Source organism: Cyanistes caeruleus, chromosome 3 (genome assembly GCF_971803275.1).
Source record: "Cyanistes caeruleus chromosome 3, bCyaCae1.hap1.1, whole genome shotgun sequence".
In the NCBI taxonomy this organism is placed as follows: Eukaryota; Metazoa; Chordata; class Aves; order Passeriformes; family Paridae; genus Cyanistes; species Cyanistes caeruleus.
The window spans coordinates 41056720-41076335 of NC_141703.1; the positions used below are offsets into that span (position 1 = coordinate 41056720).

General features: G+C 42.2%; 1 long non-coding RNA gene across 1 annotated transcript; it reads right to left on the minus strand.

Annotated features, from left to right (window-relative positions):
- Positions 1–8936: 8936 nt before the first annotated feature.
- Positions 8937–9767, minus strand: LOC147654107 (uncharacterized). The gene is made up of 2 exons (XR_015284459.1): positions 9733–9767; positions 8937–9094 (listed from the first exon to the last, which is right to left on the minus strand). It is a non-coding gene; the product is annotated as an uncharacterized LOC147654107 (long non-coding RNA).
- Positions 9768–19616: the final 9849 nt, after the last annotated feature.

Here is a 19616-nt window from a genome sequence, read left to right on the forward strand (position 1 = left end):
GAATTGCTCTAGAAAATGGCACCCTCCCAAATTGCTCCATGCTAGCTAGTGTGGGGGCTTTGATGGTAGATTTGTTCTTTCAAGTCCTGTCTCCTCATCCACTGAAATCAATAGAAAGACTCCCTTTCTATTTCACTATAAAAGTGAGAAGAGGGAAATACTCACTGTGAGAGAGGCAGGGAGGGGCTGTGCTGGCATGAGCATCACCTGCAATAAGGCACAGGTCACCACAGCTGAGGGAATGGGATTTATCTCCTCAGAAAGGTGTTTACACTGGAGTTCTGCCCAGAAGCTGGTGCTTCTGCTGGCAGAGGTGCTTGCCCCTCTCTGAGGTCCCCCAATCCCTCTGACCAGATCTCCAGCAGCTGTTCCATGGGAGCCTCAGCACTCAACTCACCCAAGGCTCCTGCATGCTCATTTGCCTGAACCTGACAATCCTGGGTGGCAGTACCAGCTTTCTGCTTTCCAGTCTCTACTGTGCATCTCTTGCCTCCTGTTCTAGAAGATGCTGCAGTCTCTAACCACCTGCTTCTGACTAGAAACAATGCAGGAAAAAAAGCCCTGCTCCTGCAGATGCATTCCAAAAGATCTTCATGACTTCATCATTTAACACTGGGAAAAGCTCTTTGGGGCCAATTTTGACAGCAGGTTGACAAGGATGCACCACAACAAAAGTAGAAGACTTCTACTTAATTTTCAGAAATAATATCACAGTGATCTGGGGAAAAAATATTGCCAAGTGTGAAAGAGCTGTTTGAATATGCGTTTAATAAGGTTAATATGCCTAAAGCATGCAGAGCAAAAGTACTCCAGCACATTACTGTACACATCTTCCTTGGGATGCAGTCCAAAGTCTATTGGTCTTGACTTGGCTTCCAAGGCTTGGAAATTGTTCTCAGTGCTTATTTTTCTCCTTTTCATATTGGTTCCGGTATTTTACTCAAAACTCTCCAAAATATTTCATGTGTAGTCTCACACTTTCTACTCCCCTCTGCCAGAAAACACATGTGCTGTGATGCCCCCAGTCAAGTAACTCACAAGTTACCAGTTAAATGCACATTTGTAATGATGATCATTGAATGAAGGCAAACAGCCTTGGGAGACCAATTAATCCACATGGTTATTTTGACAAATCATATCCTAAAGTACAGCCTTTTGAACACAAATGGGAAGTATATGTCCTTCAGAAATGTTCCTGTGTCCTCATACTCGGGATATGGATATGGGAACTAATTACTGCTCTGTTTAATTGCTCCTCTCCCCACAATAAGTTCTCTTTCTCCAGGCTGGCTGTTGTCCTTCATATATTTACTGAGGAGGAAACTCCTTCACATATCCCATTGCACCATGCTGGTGCAATGGCTGCTACTGCAGGGCAGCTGACACCAAGTTCACACCTTCTCCTCCCCCAGTAACTTGTTTGTATGGCTATCCCATAAACCTATAAAATTAATTTTTCCTCTAAAAATAGAGGTAGTGAGGTATGGTGATATAGCAGAACCTCCATATTCAGAATTTCCATGCCTAGCTGCCTGTCCTGTGCTGAGACCACAGAGACTTAGGAGTCCAAAATCTCAGCTCAGTGTCACCATAGCATCCAAAGCAAGTACCAGGGCTTGGCTTTTTTGTGGCTCAGTATTGCCTTGTGGGAGACTACAAATCATTCTTTCTGTGTTGTAGCATGAACTGTGTCCCCTTTAGCTTGACTGTTTACCCAAAAGAATTATTTTTTAATGCAAACTGATCTTGTTATCCTGGGTGGAGTTTCTGTTTCTTCCTTTCTTCCCAAAAATTGATCTTTATAAATAATTGGACACAACTATTTTTTTTTGGGTTTTGTTTTTTTTTTTTTCTTTTAGAGTGAAAGGAGGGAAGGCCATAGTAAATGAGATTTTGGACACTTGAGTCTGATCTCCCTCATTGCTTATTTGTTCTCTTTTGCCTTTTACTAATGAGTGTTATACTTCCCTTTATTCTTCTTTCATTTCTGTTTTGTTGAAGAACTTCTTTTGGTTGTCCCTTGCTAATTGAAAAGCATTTCATGTCTTAGCTTTTTTGATTTTATCTCTGTCATATAATCCTCAGTTTGATGGAAGAATTTTAACAAGGGGGTTTCCAAGAAACTTTGCAGCTTCTCCTGCCAATGCAGCAAACCATTGTGTTGTAAACACATCCAGGGCTGCCTGACGATTGTGGGTTATTGTGCTCCTCATACTAATTACCCTCTACAGGGAGATAGTGTGCAGAAACATTGTGAAAACCTTGTCTTCTCTTCCTCCAGCTTTTTGTTCCACTCTCAGATCCTTGGCATCCAGCTTTTCACCACTCCTCAGCATCTCATGCGTTGCATGTTCCTTTTTCTCTGCCTCCTCTTTTGCAACAAATGAAGAGTCTGTTTTCTTAAACTCCCTTCCCTGCAGAAACACCTGAGCACCTCTGTTGCTCTTTCTACTGCTCCAATGCCCATCTTATAAAGCAGCACCTGGAATAAACACACCATTTCAGGTGTGGTCTTACACTTTTCCATCTGCTGCCAGGAAAGAACTTTATTTCCAAGTTCAAAACTGTTCAGTTCTTGTCTTGGATCATGCTCAAGAGTGCAACAACTCCACTGAGATCTTCATCCTGGTCATCCAAGAAAAATCATCTTGTCTGTGCAAACGTGCTTGGTCACCATTTAAAATGAGGTACTCTTGGCACACAATTATCTCTATTTCCCCTTATAGACTCAAGGCATGTTAGGATAAGAACTATTCACCTGGCCTCTCTGCAGTAAGATCTGTCCCATTATGTCTGCTGTTATAAAATATAATAAGAACTGTTAATCTGTTGAGTGCCTGAACTAGAAGAGCTGACTTGCTTGGCTGAGAGAAGTTCTCTTGGTGTTTGAAAATCATGGAATTAAACCCCATCTAGTTTTTAATGTTTCTTCAGTGCCTGGAAGAATCCCCCAGGTGCTGCTCCAGGTACAGCAATGTGGCCAGGTCTTGGCCTTGTGCCACCCCAGGTGAGACCTGGCCATTTCTCCCCATTTACCCTCCTTCTTTCCTTGTCTCTGGCTCCAGGGAAGGGCCTCTGTGACACACACTGCAGCAAAAGACCAGCACAGCTGGGGTGAGTCAATGCCTGGAGCCTTTATTTAAAAGAGAAGGAGCACAAAGGCCATTTTTGGCTCACTAGCCTGGCTCGTGAGGTCTGGGAGCATGTGGGCTTCTTTTCTGCCTCACTGAAGAGGAGTCATCTTCATAAAGTGCTTGAATGATGGCATTTGGATGTATAATGCCCTGATAAATGGTGACAGGGACACCTGATTTTTAGTTGTTTTAACATGTAGGAGAGTGGAAATTGTGAATATAACATGAAGGAAAACCTTCTGTATTTCATTATTTGTGGCATGTATTTAAAAACCAACAAAAGTTTCAGAAAAATCTGAACACATTTAACATCTGTTATCTCTTTTCTAATCCTTTAAATCCCTTCATTTACTCCAAAGTTGCTTAAGCTGTTATCAACTCTTTTGAGGGCTCTACATCTTAATCACAACTGTATGACAAATATTTGATGATATAGTATGCATTTGGCAGATACTTAGGACTCATATGATAATACCAAAATAGAGGTTTCATATGATTACAGAGACTAAGGGATTAGAAACCAGATTTAAATGGGTCCAAGGGGCAAATTCAAAGACTTCAATCATCTTTTTAAAAACAAGATGCCATGGTTTGTAAAAAAAAGTCTAAAATGAATTTGCCAATGATCTCTCCTCCAGAAATATTCTATCACTTCATCAAACTTACTTATTTATTTAAACTGCCTTTGAAGCTCTTTTATTTCAAGCGGAAAAAAAACCCCGAGTTCAGCTGCATACATTACACAAGGGGAAAAATAACACTTATGTAAAACCTCGGTGGGAACTTTCCCTTCTTCTGTTCTGTGAGGAAAAGACAGTTCCCCAGAGCTGCTTTCGAGTTCCGTGGTAAACCGAGCCTCCAGGTAAATCCTTCGGAGCGGGAGTGAAGCGCTGGGAAATGGCACTCAGTGACGAGCTGGGGGGTTGTTCCCCATGTCCATGCAGTCAGCTGGAGGCAGATCCGATGGAGCATCCACCTGGTGACCGCCTCTGGGTGGCTGCTAATGCCGGTGGAGGTCAATTGCCCGGCACAGTTGCCCACACAGAGATGAGGGGTGCTGTCCCAAGTGTCCAGCAGGTCCTCACAGGACTGGCAGGTGCACGGCACCCCAGGGACCCCTGTGCATAGCCCTGGCTGGCAGCTGGTGCAGTCTGGAGTTACAGATGTGACCTCCCCTCTGCAGGGCCCGCCAGGCTGGGGCACTGCACTGGTGTGACCGGAGCACTGTCATTTCCAGAGCTGCTATCCTGGACCTGGCTTGAGTGCCCCTGCATCATGCTGAAGGATGCACTAAAGACTCACTGAACAGGGGAAACACTGTTCCAAGCCAGCATATCTCCTTCTCATCTCCATTTCTTCCAGAATGAGATAAGGTTGGGTCTAAATTTGTGGGATGCCTATTATCTTGAAGAACTGCTTAGCAAATTTAGGATCAGAATCTGCAAAACTTTAAAGCTTTCAGTCTTTTTTTTTTTATTATTTTATTCCCAAATTAGCTTTTTGCTAGTTGCATGCCTGGAGTTGGCTTGTTAGAGGTTTGCATGAGCATTGGTGCAAGAAGAGAGTAAAGAAATGTGTGGCCCAGAGTGGCAATGGAATGTGGCCTAAATCACCCTGCAGCAGCACCTTCTGAGGGTGAGAGGTCCAAAACATCCTCCAGAAAATTTTTAGCATTATCAATACTCAAGACTAAAAACATGGATTTTTCTTCTTACTGTTAATTTTGTTTTACAGCACTGATCCTCTTACCAAACAAAGCAAGCTGTGATGCAAGCTCCACTCTTCCCCTCCTACGAAGGATCCAAAGAGGGGAAAAGGGACTAGAAAACCTGCTGGGACATAAGGGCAGAGAGCACCATTGCTTTATTCCTTTGGGAAGAGAACTAGTGGCTGAATAGGAGCAAAATCCATGTCCTCAGGATGCAATGGAAGACAGGAGGACTAATTCTGGAGATGCTAAGCATGCAGCTGATGTGCTGAGCCTCAGCACCAGTGCCTGCTCTTCCTCCTTGCTGCATGTCTCACTGTGTTGTCATTAGCTCCCAAACTGCATTAGTGAGCAATACTCAAGGATTCCAGGCACACCACAAATCCTGAAGAAGGTGCAGAAGCATCCAAGGAGAGGTATTTGCATGCCCTCTGGTGATAAAGTACATTTCCAGGTGGATTTCTGCTTGGACTGGCACTAGACTGGCACTAGAGGGATGTAGGGATGTATGGTCTGTGCCCTTGACCCAGCTCTTCTTGCTATGCCTTATTCCACATGAAAAGCTGGTAATGGAATCCTCACTTAAAGGGATTTTCATACTGGGATGCTACTACTCACTAGGACTTTTAGTGGGGTTTTTTTCTATACTTTTCTGTTTTATTTCCCTGTATGAAACCTTGAAATGGAGAGGCATCACATATACCAAGAACACAAGAAATGCTATTGTCTGTGGATGAAGGAGCACTTAGCACAACAGTGATCTGAATGAGCATATATTACATTTTACCAGCATTGAAATTTCTGTCTTACAAATGGGAGAAAGCAGTCTTCACTGGGTGTGTGCTCTGAATGGAAAAGTCAGTTTATGGATTCAAGTGGCTCTTTTGGTAATGCTTTGACCAATGCTTAGACAATAATAAAAGAAAAATCTTGTGAGCAAAAGACAGGCTTTGGCTTTCATTCCTGCTAACACGTTTTCCAACATCTCCAAACAAACTCAGCTCAGGTGTCTTGGGCTACTGTAAACTTCAGAGACAAAGTTTAGGAAGCAAGATGAATTCAAAAGAGTTTGTGTTGTCAGCTACAAGAGTAAAAAAATGTTATCAGCTGCTTAAGCACTGCTGACTAATGTATATTCAAAAGCAAATCAACACAGTCGCACCCACTCTTCAAGCATCAAGGAAACCAGATGAGACCAGTGTCTCAGAGATATGGTGTCAAAGGATTTGGTGTGAGTTTTTTTTTTTTTAGACAGTAGATGGAAGGGGAGAATTGCATTAAAATGTAATGTTTGTCAATGGCAGTGATAAAAAAAGAAAACTTCCCTGGCCATTGCTGGCTGCTGCATGCAGCAAATCTGAATACATTGGTAATGTGAGGGACTGATTAGTCCTGTAAGGCTGCCTACAGGTTAGCAGGCCTCATTTCAAATCTCTGACAGCAATATGTGTCGTTTCATGCTTCATCCTCATTCCCCATGTTCAACACAAACCGGGGTCACTCTATATATGGAAATCACTGTCTTCAGGGCAAAAAAATTAAAAAAGGTGAGATTGCTGCTTTAACCTCACTGGCCTCAGAAAATATGTTTTAGTCTGATACATTATACTAGTAGGAATTATTTATCAAGAAGATACAAGCTCGATATTTCAGAAATAATGAGATGTTCTGGTTTTGCAGCTGAAATTTTATGGTCCAGAGAGCATCAGCTATGAATTCAGAGAATGAAGTAAACTTGCAATGAATGATACACAGCATGCAGCTGAAGTAAAATGGCTGTGCAAAGGGTAATATGAAAGTTATAACACAGTGCAAAGCTCACTATGTCTTAAGTGCTTTTGTTGCTAAACAGAGACAGACATTTCAAAGACAGTGCAGGCACAAGCTGCTTGCAGTATTTATTGAGGGAAGCTTTTCTTGGGAAAGGAATCGCCCAATGAGGAAGTTTAGTCGCCAACCCTCAAATCCCACAGCTTAGAAGACCTACTGAAGGATTCATGCCAAGATAATCTGAGAGCAGAAATGTATTGTTCAAGTAGTCAGTGTGGAAACACTAGGTAGGCTGCAGCAAAGGTTAGAGGTTTTCTCACAACAAGGGGTGGATTTCACTCAAACTTTGATTTTGCTAGAACAAAAGCAGATGTATAAATCCATGAGTGTTGTTTGACACCACTGTTCCTAGCAAATGTTATTTTAATAAGAGCACAATGTATGAGCTCAATATACTCCCTGATTTTGTTTAGTTTGCTCTCTTGTCTGATCAAACAAGCTGAGCGAAGAACTTACATTTCCTCTAATATCAGTCTTGGGTTAGGGTTCAGCAGAAGCATCTAAATGTCAGACACAGAATCAGTTACAAAATGTACAGTGTTGTCCAAAATAATTTGTTTGGCATGGCTTGTAGGGATTATAAACTCCATGTGACTTAATGCAAACAGAAGCACAGCCATGAGAAGCGATAGTCAGCCCTTGTGGCTGCTCACATCCCTACAAGAAAGACCAACCTGCAGGTGGTTAGTAATTACCAGAGGAGGCAGGGCTCAGACCAGGGACTCAACCCATGGCAGTGCCATAGAGTCTTGTCCTTGCACCATCCATCCCTCTCCTACATCTCCTTTCTGCTGGCACAAGCTGGGTGGCAGTTTATGGTCTCCTTTCTAGTGTTTTACCATCTGTAAAATTTAAAAACAAAAAAACAGCCAGGCAGCTTCAAAGGCTGAGAAGTACAACTGTTAGAGTTGTTTTTTACCTGACAGTGGTGTTTTTACCTGACAGCTGATCTGAAAAATGAGAAGAGAGATCAAACTAAAACTAAGGTTTTTGCAGTCTGCACCCAGTGATCTCAGAAAGGAACACAGTAAATGGCTCCTATCTTTCTTTTCCAGTTTCAGGTTGTTCAAGATAATTTCCAGGCAGCTCTTGGGTGCAGGAAAACAATACTCCTTCCTCTGGAGTTGGTAGAATAAACCAGACTCTGAGCACCTGAGACCATCTCAGCCCCCAGCAGGTTTGCACTGCTGAGTCCATGTGGCACGTTCTGGTGAATGCCTGGATCAGCGCTACCTGTGCAGCACATCTCCCTCCCAACAGCAGGGTTTGCCTCATGGAACTCAGGTAAGACTCACCACAGCTATCTGCAGACAGGATGGTAAGGAGAGGGTGGTGATGGAGAGCATGGTGAGCATCGATGATGCTCAAAACCTAGATTTCTAGCCTAGATAGCTATCATCAACCAGAAAAACAAAACAACAACAAAAAAAGAAGTAGTAAGATGGACCTAAGACAGAAACAATAAATCTAATATTTACATCATTTGTGCTGAAAAACATGCAATTTTAACTGTTCCAACCTCCCAGGAAGTCTCCCTTTGGCTGATATAGGACAGGCCCATGATACAGCTCTGAAAAGGAGCTGGCACTCAGGTGTGTAGCAGCAATGGAGTCACTTTGGGAACCATGAAGTGTCCCAGCTGACCTTCAGCCTTTCAGCTGAAATGTGTGAGTGTCTAGGCCTGTGCTATCTCCTCCAGTCCCTGCAGAGCTGTGGGATACCCAGTGTATTTCACGAGCACTTAATCCTTCATTGAAGAAAACGTGTGTACTGTTCCAAACCCTCTTATATTTTCAGGTCTATTTATTCATCATAAATACTTGGGAGTTCTTCAAGCTGTGCAAAGACTCCACAAAACAGAATAAGGCCCCTGTAAATGAGATGTGGCATTTTTAGCCATCGAGTTACTGTTCACATCCTGCACAGGTCAGTGCTTGTGCTACAGCTACTGCACCTAGTCTGCTCCCCTCCTTCTGACATCCACTTCTGTACTCCTATCTTTTGGACACACTCAACATCTACAGTGTCTCCAGGCCATATTCCTCTTCACAGAACCCCAGAAATCAGAGTAGCCAGGTCTGGATACTCAGGGGCAGCTTTTATAAGAGAGTATAGGCTGCTTACTTTCCAAAAAGGAGTAATTTTTTAAGTTTACCTGCAGTATATGTGTCACTAGAGGAACACAGGTCCTTGGAGATGTTCTGAGAGATTTTCACATCAACACAGGTCTCAGACCGAGAGTTAATAATGACAGAGCGCAGAACTCAGTCTAATGTAAATTTATTGTAAAGTGTGATTCAAAGCTTCTCTGTGTGACTTCATCCAGGGTAAAACAAATCAAGAAGGCACCTCCACTTTGTTTCCACTGTCAGTACATTCTTAGCAATCAATGTAAATCCTGGGTGATGTTGAAGCTCTAAGCCTGTAAGGTGGGTTCAGAACATAGTTTTGAATAGCAATTAAGAAGAACCTGCATCCCTTCTTGCTCACTGGCTATGATGAACTCTATTTTATCCTGTATAGATTATTGAGCTGAATAGCAGGCCAGTATCATCCAATATGATAAGCCACTGTAGACCTCTGAATCATGATAATGCGCAGAATCATCCATGAGCGGCTCCAGCTCTGGAAAGAAGTTTTGTTACTTCTCTGGCTTTCACAGCAGTGACTTCTTAAATGATTCTGTGTTAATGTTCTTCTCAATAAAGAGTTTCATGTTTCAAGTGTGGGGGACTTAGGCCTAAAAGACATTGAAGACTTGAAAAGTAGCCTTGCACACTGATAATAAAGCATCTGTTGTTTTGGACTTACTGCACTTCTTATTTCTAAATGTGCATCCTCAGTGCAGAGATGGAAACACTTCCTGAGCATGTGAATTGGGTACTCAGTGTTTGTATCACTTATGATTGTACACTCAGTTGAGATGCTGAGATTGCAAGGAAGGACTGAGATTAAACATTTAAAATTGATACATCTCTTCCAGATTCACCTGGCCTCATTTTAGGCCACCCAACAGTTCACCCAAATCAGTATTCCAAATGTGGTGGCATCTCAACATACCCAATGGACAGGAGGAAACACTTCCAGAGAGGAGGTTCAACCTGCTCAGCATTCTGGCCTGGCTGTCTCCATCTGGGGGGTGGCCCTAGGTGATGTGAGTGTGGATTCCCTCCTCTCTTCAGAGCCTGACAGTGACTGACAGTCTGTCACTGACCACAGCGTGGCCTGTTGGCTCTATCAGTCCTCAGCTCGGTGTTCAAACACATCCAGCGCTGAGCAGTGCCAGGGGGATGCCACCTGCAAGTGCAAACAGAGAAAACACATGGCTCTAAAAAGAAATTTCTTTGTATTAGTGTCACATGCTTGTCCAGCTGCAGTCAATGCTGTGGTGTTCTCATTGCTGGCAAGTACTTTGGGATTTGGCCCTAATCATTGACACAAATAGGCACAAAGTTGATCTTGACACTGAAAGAAAGAAAGAAAGGATGACTATGTACAAAGTCATGGCAAGAGAAAGGCAAACAGAAGAGAAGTTCATCTGAAGGTGACTGAATGCTATTTCAGGGCTGTTGGTTGTTCTTTGGATCAAACTTGTGTGTTAGTTAATGACTCATTTTCCTTTTTCTTTACATTTTCTTCTTGACTCTGAATTCTGTGCAGCATCTCTGCACAGAAAAAAAAATGCATTTGTAGAATGCTGATTTTCTGCAATTAGTTTCTGATTTTTCAGATTTGTCCTTCACTCCAAGGCTTTTGAGCCTCCATCAAGCAGCATTTTTGAGAGACTATGGGAAAAAAAATCCTTACAAAACAAAAACAGTATTTTCAGAATTCCACTCTACTGCTTTCAGACTATTTCCATCAACCCTCTTATTCATTTTGATTTATTTCCATCCATAAGCAGACTAACGCTTTTCTATGCTTTTATTGTTCTTCAAGAATAGGCCTTCTATTGGAGAAAAATAATGTCTCTACGACCACCACTTTGCTCAATGCAGATCTTCATTAATCTGCAGCCACAGTACAGGCTTTTAGCAGCAAGCACTTTTGATGGGAATTGAATTTGATACTGCATTATGGTTGTAGGGCTTCTCACAATAGACTGTGTTCTTTTCTGTGTCTGTGCACAATCAGAGAGACCCAATTAAATAATTTGGTGCAATAATGGAGAACAAAAGAGTATGAGGGCTTAAAGTGAGGGCTTCAGCATTTGTATTCTCCCTTTTCTGTATCATGTTAATTAATTTGCCTGAAAACCAAAAGAAAGAACATAATGTGAAAAGCATAGCTCATCTACAACATGGAGGCACTTTAAATGCAGATACCAGACCAAATCAACATATAACAAAGGAACATTCATTGCATTTCCATAAGAAAAAAAAAGTTGCCAGCTAATGTTGAGTGGTCCTAGTCATGGCCACTGGAACTAAGAGTAGCTATTTGTGTGGGGGGGAAGTCTTCCAAGTGCAGGAATAATACTTGTGCCCCTGTGATAACACCTAGAAATGTTATTTGTTATTTGTAATAACAAATAAAAATGCAGTTTTGAAACTTAATTGGTAGGTGGAAAAGAACTGGGTGCAACAGAGATCTCGGTCTTTTTGGCCTTTAACTTTTTTTTAATCTTCTGAGCTCGATTCTATTCTCTTAATTTCTTCCCACAACAGCTCTAAGAAGACACTTCCAGAGAAGTGAAGCCTTGCTCCTCTGTTTGGTTTAGAAATTTCAACAGTATTTTAGTGGGCACTCTGCTCCACCGCTATTCCCGTCTGCAACCGAGTTTATCCAGCAGAAAAGATCCATTTACTCCCTGCTGGAATAAATAATGTGAATGTGCAGCCCTTATTGGCTCCTTGAAGCCTGGCAGGGGAGGTCAGCAAGCTGAGCTGATTTGCAGCTCTGATGACAGCAGCTCCCCTGCACTGTGCAGTGCCATCCCTCCGCAGTCCTCCTCGGAGGGCGGACCACCGAGCACTGCAAAACTGGCAGTCACGCATCTCTTCTGCAATAAATCCTTTAAGCTATTAATTGTTTGAAGTCCTAAAAAATGCAAACCCAAGGATTACTCTATTGTCTCTTGTTCATTAGCAAGTGGAAAAAGAATATCTGCAGAGCTGTGATCCAATTGCATTCATTACTGCTACCTGTTAAATAGTACTTTAGGGATATTAGTGGGAATAATTTACATAAAGGTTATGAATCTTATTTCACAGTATATTAATAAAAAGCATCTCATCTGGGTAAAAATATGATCATAAATTGAGATTTTAATCCGGTTTGGAAGTTTACACAATGATGTCTTCATAAAATAGAAAGATATATGTCTTAGCTAGTTACAACTGATATCTTCCTATCAGGAAAAGCTGTTTAGTTTTGGGTTTGAGCTGTACAGAAGCTTCACAACTGCAGCTGTCAGGCTACCTGCATATCACTCATCCTACTAAAAGTACCAAAAATGATCACCTCATCACCTCTCATCAAGGTGTATTACATACCTTTGCTGCTACGATACTGTACTTCCCAGCAGAGGTGTCTTTTTATATCAGCATTCCTCTGAATATTACTTGTGTTGACAAGTTACTAGGTTGAAACCTGGGTGGGAGGATCTGGAGATATCACAAATGGTTAAGATATTTGTGGCTTTTAATCACTGCAATTATCTGCGCATTTCCAAACAACGTTTTTTTTTAAAAAGATGTTAGGGGTCTTATCTTCCTCCCTTCTCCTTAAACTCACTAAATATATCACAACAGCAGTGTGCTGTTTGTCAACCACCATAGACTCGTATGATCAACTTTTCTAGGCAACAGCAGCACCAGCAATCCTGGCTCAAGTGCAGCACGGGAGGCTGCAGCCCTGCTTATCAGACTGTTTAGTAAACGTATGACAAGTGCTGTTCATTATGGTAGGTCTTCAGTCCATAATTAATATATATGAGGCTTACAGTTGTTATGTCTCTACTTCCAGCATGGGGACATGAAAACAGATTGTCGTCCATGAATCTTAGCAAGTTACATTCTGATCCAGCATTATAAAAAAAAAAAAAGAAAAAAAAAAAAAAAGGAAGGCATTTCTTCATATTCTCAGTTAATTCAGTCTAAAAGTGTCACACTTATTCAGCAGCAGTTAAAATAGTCTGTGATGAGAGCATGACAATTTCCAGCTAAACTAGAGGATAATTAGAAATGCCCCGTAGCAGGCAAGTCAGTGCTTCAATTTATTTGCTGTTTATTACCAAGTCCCTGCCCCTTGGGTGTAATGACTGTAAAGCAGCACCTGCAGCTTCCCAGTGTTTGATTTAGTGCTGTAAATGGTGCTCAGAGAGTAGATTAAGCTGGAATGTGATCAAACCTTATTTGCAATCCGATTATACAAACTGCTCCTTGCACTGACCAGATTGAAGTAATTTCCCTATAGAAGCGTTACACTCACTTTGGTGTAAAAATGATTAACATGTGCTGACTGTAGGTCAGCCTTTCACTTTCAGTGTAATTCTTTATCAGGCAGGATGCCCATCTTTTTCTTGTGTTTGCCACATTTGTGTACCATGCGGTATTTAACCAATGGATATAATCAACCTCCTTTTTTTCAGGTCTTCTTGATGAATGATTGTAATAAATAAGCACTCCAGCATAAGCAGATTAAACCATTTTTCCCCTGTTTGATTGTTCAGCAGTATTGACATGCTTAATGATCTAACAGAGAACAGCTACAGAACGAAGGAATTTCCATATTTTACTGAAAACGGCTATTGAGGTATTTATAAACAGCCAGCACACACGTGGTGCTCTAACTTCAGTGCTGGGCAGGATCGCTGGGCACCCACATCAATCCAAGAACTAACCTATATTTCTTTCAAAAAGTGCCTAAATACTCACTGCCACTACTAATCCTTTCACTCTTAAAGAATCAGCAACATAAGGCTTCTTGGTTCTCAGTAGCCTTTTTCTTTTTTTTTCTTTTTTTTTTTTTTCTTTTTTGCCGTATCAGGAATGCTGGATGTGAAAACTGTTTCTCAGACAATTAGCCTCTGGTAATGAAATGCAACCAAATATATTCTGCACATTGAAAGCAAACACTTGGCTCTCCGTATATTTCTGTGACAATCAAAGAAATATTTTAGCCTGAAATGCATTATCAAGCCTGACTCAAATACCAGCAATAACATGTTTTGTTGTATAACATTTTAAAGCTGGTTTTCCACAGACATTTTAGTTGTAACCCTTTAGAGACCGTGGACCTGAAGGTTTCACTGAACACCATGTTCACACCCAGTCTCCTGAGCCGTAAGCTGGGAAAATACGGCTTTTGTCCTGGTCAGCTGCCTTCAGAAGGGCATTCCTGAAGTGGTTTGCAATATGTATTGGGTACAGCCATGCAAGCACCATCCAGAAATCCCCAAATTTGTCATGCAATCTTTTGCTGTCAAATAGACATGCTCGCCTGGTGACAGCCAGTAATTTGCTCCCCCTCAGCTCCCGTGCTGGGGCAGTGCTGAGGCAGCACCGCATTTGTCCCAGCACAGCTCGGAAGGGCTGCACGTGTTTCTTTGACATAAATATCTTCTGGCTGCTTTTTATGATACCTGAAAGATTAGAATTAAGTCATGCCAAAAATACCCGTTTAACTTCAGCACTTTAAAGCTTCCTGTACAACAAGTGTTGAGGAAATTAACATCTGCATGACAGCAGGTGAGTTATGGGTTTATTTATATGCCTTTAATTTTACTCCCTGATTGGAAATAGAGAAAAATTGGTCTTGATGGATCTCATTGTCAATTATACACCAGTCTCACTAGAAAAATGTCAGATCCTTCTCATCACAAAGGGCAGCAGATCAGCCCATTACCCTACAAGAGCAGGCTTCTTCCCACCTTGTTTTCTGAAAATCACCTATAGCAGAATGCAAGAGCTGAGTGTCATAAGAACAACTGGCCACAACACAGCAACTTGTGACACAACTTTTGCAGTCTTGGAGGGACAAACCAGAGACCCAGTGACATCCTGATTCCTTGAGTCTTACTGAATGGGCAGGGAAAGAAAAGCTTATCCATATGGAAAGCAGGGCTGAGGTGATGGGGCGCTTATGCAGAGCAGCACAATAGGTCCAGTGTCAGAGGAAGCAGAAGATGGCTTGGTGTGTGACTGCAACAACAATGCAGAGCTGTGTAGCATACAAGTTCTTGTAGCCCATGTAGATTCAAAAAATGTATTTCAAGAGACTTCTGCGGAAGTCATTCATAGATCGAGTGACTTCCTAAGCATGGGTGATAAATTTTCTGCTCTTGCTGTTTCTTTATTGTAATTCTTTCTCTGAACTTTTATTTTGGTCAATAAAACAGTATCAGTTTTGTTGTTTTTTTTTTTTACTATGATGCACACAATATTTTGAGTCAATACTGATGGGAAGTTTGGACAAGATTCAAAAATGATCATGCTGGAAGCTGTTTGGTGTCACTAAGTATTTGTGTGTCTGTGTGGGCATGGAAGACAAGAGCCCAAGCACCTGGACCTGGCAGCCTTCACTCACAGAAAATGGAACTTCTGTTTTGGTGAGAATAAATCTCAGAAGTTATCCCTGATTCTGGCAAACTAATTTCTTTAAGTAAGAAAAGGAGAAGGCAGGCTAACTTTAGGAATGTTAGTTTTCCATGAATTTGAAATGGAAAAGGTCCTGTGCTTAAGTAGCACGGCAGTCCAGACTGCCATGTTGCATTTTCCCATTGTGTTTTTTCCCATGTTGTACCAACTGCCTCCCAACATCCCACTCCTGCAATCATTTTCTATGTGCTTTGTCTTTATTTAAAGCCTGCAAGAGACTTTTTGCAGTGCCAACAACAATCCCCAGGGCCTCGTTACTGCTGAGGAAAGGCTTCTCTGTAATTTGTGCCTACACTTCTGAGAGGGCTCTGGAAAAGCTCTGGAGGTTGTGTCAGGGAGAGGGAACTGCATTTCCCAGGGGAAAAGGGAACTGCCTCTTCCATTACCCTCTTGCTTACTCCAGCAGCCAGAAAGGGTGGAAAGGGAAGAGACGGTGCAACAGCTCCTGCAATGATTTCACATAAGACCACAGTCTGTTTCTTCAGGAGCAAGTGGGATACACCAAGCTGTATGTTTAAAAGGATGGTTATTTGTATACCAGCTATTGTTTATGACCGTAGTGGTTGTTTTTTCATTGCCTCTGTTTTTTCCAAGCTAATAGGAGTCTCTCCTGTGTTTACAGTGGATCATGCTGCGAACAATGGGGTATTTAAATACTTCAGATAAATGAATACAAATGTCCAGGTGAGGGTTTTCATGTACCTGGAGGTTGAAGAGATCTAAACCTGGTCTGGTGATATGCTAGCCTTCTATCTTCCAAAAATTGGTCCTATATGAAGCTATTCACATCAGGCACTTTGAAACTAGTTTTGGCAGATCAAATAAAATTTGACTTTCAGAAATTAACAGTCAGTACTAGTTAGGTTACCATGAGCACCACTGAAGTTTATTTGCCCTGATAGGATCCCCAAGCCCCCATCCTCAGGGGTGACATGGGGTCCCTGAAGCACCCCTACACCTTGTCCCCACTTTGTGGGGCAGTTCTGCTCTTCCTGTGTCCTGGCAGTGTGTTCAGGCACCCATGGGTGGGTGGGTGACTCAGGGGACCTCCATACCATGGGTGCTCTCAGAGCCCCGACAACACCAACACCTCACACAGCACTTTTGCTGGCAGCAACTTCCACCATAAGAGGATTTCACATCTTCTGTTAGATTTTGGTGTCTGTGGATGGTTAGGAAGTCCAGTTAAGGAACAAAATAGTATTGGCTCACATGTGCAGACTTGCCAAAGAAAAACCTGCTTTTCCAAACTGACCGTGCTTTTCCAATGTGTTCAAACTGGCTGTGCTTCCCCAAGGTAGTCCTCATTGAGTCCCAAACTTGCTGTACATTTTGGCATGTACAACACACAAAGCAGTTCTTGTGATATGAAAACAGGAGAAGGGCACTGCCAATTTAATTTTTGATTCTTGTTTAAGCCAAGATTTGAATACGATGGCCAGAGATTTCAAAATATTATTAAATTTAACATCACTTATAGTGGAAACATGCTCTGTGTCTTACATGCATTAAGATCAATGTTATTTGACTGAGAAGGTCACTGGCTATTCTAACTTTTGTACTTCCCTCTCACAGCCAGCATTTTGGATAATAATGGCTGCAAATGGTCATGGGTGATAAGTAGTCTCCTGATCCCATGACAAAAATTAAAGCGCTTTAGTCCAGTGTGATGGCAATGTCACAGCTGCTGAAAACTCAGATGCTGCAATCCCTCTGTGTCACTCAACTCATATAAACAAGCAGCTTTGTATCAGCCCACTTCATTACTGCAAGCCAGCTTGAGTCCAAGGGCTGGCTGAGAGATGGTTATCATTGCTAATAAAGTATTTTGAGTTGTAGCCTGCTATAGGTTAATTGCAGAGATATCTGCAGAGGTTATGTCTCCCTGCAAAATCCAACAGGAGCATCGAGAGAATGAAAAGCTGCCTTATAATTCACTGCTAACACAGAGAACCAAGCCCTCTGCATCTGCCCATAGCTTTATGTACTCTCTCCCACCTCTCCCACCCTCCTTTGGAATTGGAGGGAACGCAGCAGTGGTTCTGGCAAGTTGCTTGGTTTTGTTTTCTTTTAAATCCAGGTCTGAGCTTTATAGCTCTGTGAACCCTGGGACCTAGAGGAAGAGAAAATACCTGCCCTGAGGAGCAGTTAGACCTTCAAGGAAGGCTGACATACTTTTTCCTCACCTTTCTCCTTTCTAGGGCAGATCCAGACTGCTACATGCAGGCAGCAATGCAAAACACAGATAATATTAATCTTGAAGGAGATAAATTATTGAAGAGATGACATCAGCTCAACACCATCAGAAGCTAATTGTTGGCCTCATTAGACAACATCATTAACATTCAGAGATGAATGGGATATCCTGCAAAACAAAATGGGCATCCTGGCATAGAATTCTGATGAAGAATGCAATACAAAATGCCATGGAGGGAGCTGGAGGGATTGCTCAGAGGAATTTCTGCTGACAGGTTGGAAATGCCTGCTTGGAAGAAAGTGCGGAGTAGAAAGACTTGGGTATGTTTGTTGGTCAGAGCTCCTGTCTGAGTTGCCAGCTGTGAAGCCACCAAGAGCTACACATGTAAAAAATAAAATAAAATTTAAAAAAAAATCACAAAAAAAACCCCCAAAAACCAAACAACACAACACCAAGAAAAAAGCTCAAAACCAGCCAAGGTATTGGAAATAAATGCAGGGAAATACTAGTGCCAGAACAGTTACAGAGTAAGGAAAGAAGTGCCAAGTTGGGACAAATAAGCCTATGAGGCTGGAGCTGCTGCCATCATTGCTGTGCAGGCAGTGGGACTGCTGGTTACCTGCACAGTGATCAGAGGGTCTAGGGAGGAGGGAGCACCACATTCTGGAATGAGTACAGAGCTCCTCAGATGACTGGGATAACGGAGATCCTCTTTTAAAAGAAGATATTACAAGTGCTTGTGATGCTTGGCTCAGCAAAACAAAGCTGAGGTGGCACGCAGAAGGGCATGAGAATGTGCAGGGCAGGAGAAGAGCAACTGGAAGGACAATAATTAAAAGTGATAAGGCTATCCTTGATATGTTTCAGCTGAAAGTCAAAGTATTTTGAGTCATGAAGTTCTGGAAAAACAATCAGATATGGGGAAATTAGTCCCGTCTTAAGAAGGAGCAGAATAGTTTTGTGATATGTTAAGTGATGCTTATGGAAGAGGAAATTCCTGTGCCCCTCATTTTCCAAGGCATCCCCATTCTGTGTATCTAAGGGACCCTGACACTCAGAGCTGGGGGTTTGGCAGCCACTTTCTTTCCCTCCTTGCAGTGTGTGACCCCAAACACCCTCTGGCAGGCCCCTGAGAAGCATTGCCCAGGCAGGTGCCTGGCAGGAGACGGACAAGGCTTAGTATCCTCCAGCTGGAGGCAAAGTCTCTAAAGGAGAATGGGGTTTCTCAGCCTGGCTGGTTTTCTTCATGTGTTGTTCAGCAAGGTGAACAACTTGTAGTTGTTTTTCTCTTTTCTGGAGAAAAGCTGAGGCAGACACAAACTGCAGCCTTATGGATGTGTCCATCACCTCACCATTCTCCTGAGCTGCCAGAGTCCTGTCCCAGCATGTGTGGGGAACAGGGACATAACTGGGGAAGCATGGACTGGGAACTACCTGTTCTCCCAATGCTTCCAAGTGGTAGGCAGCAATCTGGAGGCATTTCGCTGGATGACACAGTGTTAATGAGCCCAGCGTGAAAGGTAGTACTGTCATAAATAATAAAAACGAGAAAAGGTGGAGCAGAAGATTAATTTGTAGTAGCTACAATGCTAAATTATTACTTGCCCAGCCCATTTGAGGTTTTAAGTGCTAGATAAATCATTTTACTCTGACACTCAAAAAAAAAAAAAAAAAAAGCATCTTCTAGCCTCAGCCAGGCAAGTTTATAGAGACTAAAGCAGTCCCAGTTCAGGTGAGGTTACAGTTTAAGAAACTGCTGTTAAAAACAGTTAATTATTGTGAATGTAACCAGCAAATTTCTCAGTAGCATTAATGCATATTGTTTGATCTCTAACCTATTGCCCTCACAGATAATTGTCATTGCAAATCCATAAAGACTCCATCCCAAGTCCAGTTTTAAATGGTTCTTAATGTGCTCTCAAAATGGTTTCAATAACCATCATCATATGTTCTTCCCATCAGAACACTGAAATAGCTTCAAGGTGGAAAAGACATGGAATATCATACCCACTCCAAGCAAAGGATGACCTCTGAGCACCAAGGTGGTTTACAACAAGCCAGTACCAGTAGAAGACTATCTTGCATCAGCTTTCTCTACACGAACACTTCACCAGAAATCATTGGAGTTGTCCATACTATTACTCTAC